Genomic DNA, 4649 nt, shown 5'->3' on the forward strand with positions numbered 1-4649 from the left:
AGAGAGAGAGAGAGAGAGAGAGAGAGAGAGAGAAGAGACAACAGAGAGAGAGAGAAGAGACAACAGAGAGAGAGGAGACAGCAGAGAGAAGAGACAACAGAGAGAGAGAGAGGAGAGAGAGCGCAAGGAGAGAGAGAGAGAAGAGACAGCTTGTTTTTTAAAGTTGTTTTTTCGTTGGTAGATCTCATTGAGCTCGTCATTTGAATAGTAGATCTCAAGACGAAAAATTGTTGGGCGCCCTGCAGTAGACCCTGTAGACATCTCCTGCTACCTGGAGAAGAAGCATGGCGGAATCTGATGACCAGCCACCACTAATGATGAGTCTGGAGGAAGTTCTCCATCCCTCATCAGGAATGTCTACAGCTACGCTGACCGGTTTCGTTCTCCTTCTGTTCCTCTAACAAGTGCTTTTTTGGATGGACAACTTATGAATAACAAAATAACATAATTTGAGTGCGAGGATAACCAGGGTGAGGGAGGGCTTTCTACCATCTGATCATTTGGGCTCCTCAATGGAGAACCAATAGGGCAATAAAGTTGTATTACAGAAAATTGGGTAGTAACTGGCAGACCCCCTCCCTGGGATCACCATGTACCACACAGCACAGTATACCTTCCTCCTGAGCAGATATCGTATAACATTTCACTCAGTTATGCTTTATTGCCATTGAGGTCATCATTCTAGGGCGGCCTTTCCCAACCAGAATTCTGGCCTCGAAATTGTGCACGGCATCATGGCTTTCCGTGGCGCGCGCAGACCACCAGCACCGTTTAGAAGCGGATGGCTACGGCTGCAGACTTGCTCTGGGTCAGCGGCTCAAAGTACTAACTCTACAAAGTACCACTCTATAGCGGCCCGATCGCTTGTATGATCAGAAAGTGCAGCCGCCCCCTCTGCGCCTAGGGTTGCCACCTTTTCTTCAAGCGAGACCCGAACACTCTAGCGACGCGCGGACATTTTGTGGGGGGGGGGGGGGGGGGGATGAGCACGGCTTGATAAGTCATGGCATATTCATATGTAAATAGTTCCACCCATTCACATGTAACTATCACAGTTGAGACTACTTCCAATGGGGGGCCAGTAGCCCCGATCTTAATTTTGGTTGCCCCTGTCTGGCTGACATCTTGTAATAATTGGTTTCTGCTGCCATGAAACCCGGACACGGCATTCAAAACCCGGACTGACAGGTGGCAACCCTATTTGCGCCCCCTCTACCCCACCGCCGGCTGTTGCCAGTGATGACAGAGGCGAGATCAGCATTTCCCCCTCTGCTGATCACTCCTCCGATCCTTGAAGGCAGAAGTGATGTCTTTTACATCACTTCCACCTTCAGCTGTTATTTCTCTGGCTGCAGTAGCTTCTTTGGGGATCACTAGGTGACATTAGGGGTCTTAGGGACCCCTGATGTCTCAATAAAGAGGGCCTGTCATTGTTTTTTGGCTATCACATAGCAGGATTCTGAGCCCCCCCCTATGTGATAGCAATCAAGTTAAGTGTAAAAAAAAAATGAACCACTTCCAGCGGGTTCACGTAAATGTACGTCATCTGCTGGAAGTGGTTATACCAAGAACATGGTTGCTGTAGCCGTGTTCTTGGTACCGTTTGAAACAGCCGGCGATTGCTATTTAAATGCAAGCAATCTGGCGTCTGTACAGGCATTGAATCACTTGTAAGGATCTGTCATTGTTTTTTGGCTATCATATAGTGGGCTTCTGATCCCCCCTATGTGGTAGCAATCAAGTTAAGTGTAAAAAAAAAAAAATTAAAGGAGAACTATGAGGGGGGAGGGGGGGGGCTTTTCCCTCACCTCATAGTTCTAGCCGACCTGTGACAATGAGACTGTCACAGGCCGGCTCAGTAGATCGGGAGGTGAGCGAACACATACCGGCGTTTGCTCACCTCTCGATCCTGTCACGGCTCTCTGCCGTGACAGGGGAGGGGCTTGATTCCCCCCTCCCCGCTCCGATCCGCCAGCGCTGACTGGCGGAACGGACAGGGGGCGGGTACAGCTGGCTCTGCCTCTAGATAAACAGAGCCAGTTGTCAGTCACGCAGCTGGGCGGATCCCGGCACAATTGTCGGGATCCGCTTCAGCTGCGGCGTCTCAGTATACCGCGAGCAGCAGCAAACTTACCAAATCTGCCGGGGATTAAATAATTATTTTCCACACTGTATCAACGTAAATACGCGTCGGGTGCGGCTATGTGTGAAGACAACGATTGCGCCGCACATGTTACATATCATCGCGGGACGTGGGAGTGCGAGCAATAGTTCTCGGCCCATCAATCGCTGATAACACTAAACTGATGAGCGGTGAAAGCTTCTAAAGCAGATACAATGTATCTCAGCAATCACCGGGTGTGAGAAGTACTCGGTGTGGGGTCCGTTATCTCACCACCCGTTCACAAATTTCACACTCTGCTGTAACTTCCCACCTCAAGAAGCTTCCCCATGCTGACACCACTTCCAGGAAGTTGGTAACGATGCCGTCAGTGTGAAACTTATCACAGCGCGGCGTATAAGTCACCGGGACAAACAAAGTGTCATGACAGCACAGTGTGAGAAAGGTGAGCATACAACACAGTGCACACCAGAGAGGTGTAATGGCAACAAAGCACACAGACCGCTATTTATTTTAGAGCGTCCCTGCATTGATCAAAGCAGACCGACGCAACTCAACGCACCTGATCTCAACGACCTCTTAATGCTCTTGGACTCATCACAGCTGATTGACCGGTGAATGTGTAGTTCAATTCCCACATTTATAAACACGTTCACCGGATCAACGTACATTCACCAACAGGAAGAATAAGCATTTACGCTGTATTGCCAAAAGTATCGGGACGCCTTTACACGCACATGAACTTTAACGGCATCCCAGTCTTAGTCCGTAGGGTTCAGTATTGGGTTGGCTCCGCCCTTTGCCGATATAACAGCTCCGCCTCTTCTGGGAAGGCGTCTACAAGGTTTAGGGGTGTGTCTATGGGAATGTTGGACCATTTGTGAGGTCAGGTACTGATGTTGGGGGAGGGGCTCGCAGTCTCCGCTCTAATTCATCCCAAAGGTGTTCTATGGGGTTGAGGTCAGGACTCTGTGCGGCCAGTCACGTTCCTCCCCCCCAAACTCCCCCATCCATGTCTTTATGGACCTTGCTTTGTGCACTGGTGCGCAGTCATGTTGGAACAGGAAGGGGCCGTCCCCAAACTCCTCCCACAAAGCTGGGAGCATGAAATTGTCCAAAATGTCTTGGTGTGCTGATGCCTTAGGAGTTCCCTTCACTGGAACTAAGGGGCGGAGCCCAACACCCTGAAAAACAACCCCCCCATAATCCCCCCTCCACCAAACTTTACACTTGGCACAATGCAGTCAGGCAAGTACCGTTCTCCTGGCAACTCCCAAACCCAGACACGCCCATCGGATTGCCAGACAGAGAAGCGTGATTGGTCACTCCAGAGAACACGCCTCCACTTCTCTAGAGTCCAGTGGCGGCGTGCTTTACACCACGGCATCCCACGCTTTGCATTGCACTCGTTGATGTGCGGCTTGGATGCAGCTGCTCGGCCATGGAAACCCATTCCATGAAGCTCTCTACGCACTGTTGCTGTGCTCCACCTAGTGGTCATCACGTAGTATTACACCGCAATACATTCGTCGTCGGCATTATTCTTCCACAATGAACGTTCACAGATATAGTTTCTACGGAGACCCCCCCATCGTGTGAATGGGCCTCGTGGGTTTGCAGGACGCTGCGCAGGAACAGGGGAACGGGCCGCTTTCTATTGAGTCTGGTATCCTGTAATGTCTCTACATAATACTCTGCACTGTACAAGACGAGGAAGGAAGTCCGATCCAGGCTGCCGATCACTCGATGAGAGTTGAACCGCAGCTCTTATCTATCTGTACACTCCACTAGTTATTTTCTTATCAAAAGAAACATTATAAATGAAGGAATATGAATAAATTATATCACTTCAATTTTTTGATATCATGTAAAAATATTTAAAGTTCAGATTAACCCCTTGCTGACCGCAGTGTTTACACCCCCTTCCTGGCCAGGCCATTTTTCAGTATTCAGCGCTGCGGTACTTTGACTGACGTTTATTCCGTCATGCAACGCTGTACTGAAATGAATTTTATACCATTTTTTGGGGACAGATAGAGCTTTCTTTTGGTGGTATTTAATCACCGCTGCAGGTTTTTGTTTTTTACTATAATAAGCAGAAATTACTGAAAATTTTGAAATTTTGAATTTTTTTTTACATTATGTTATAAAACAACTAATATTACCCACTTTTTTGGTAAAATATAAATGACGCGGTCACGTCGGGTAAATAGACACCAAACATGTCAAGCTTAAAAATTGCGCGCACTCGCGAAATCGCAAAAAACTAGCATACCCAAAAGTGGCCATAGGCGACGCTTTAAACGCTTTTACAGCGCATCAGTTTAGTGTTATCAGTGATTGATGGCCCCAGACTTATTGCTCGCACTGCGACGTTCGCGACGATATGTAACATGTGCGGCGTAATGGGCGCAATCGTATGCGCACCTGACACATGTTTACATGCGTGTATGTATGGGTGGGGACTTAAAAAAAAAAACAACAATTTTCACTTAACTTTTATTGCTATCACAGAGGGGGCTAATAA

This window comes from Nanorana parkeri, unplaced genomic scaffold (assembly GCF_000935625.1).
Source record: "Nanorana parkeri isolate BGI_ZX_2015 unplaced genomic scaffold, ASM93562v1 scaffold1330, whole genome shotgun sequence".
NCBI lineage: Eukaryota > Metazoa > Chordata > Amphibia > Anura > Dicroglossidae > Nanorana > Nanorana parkeri.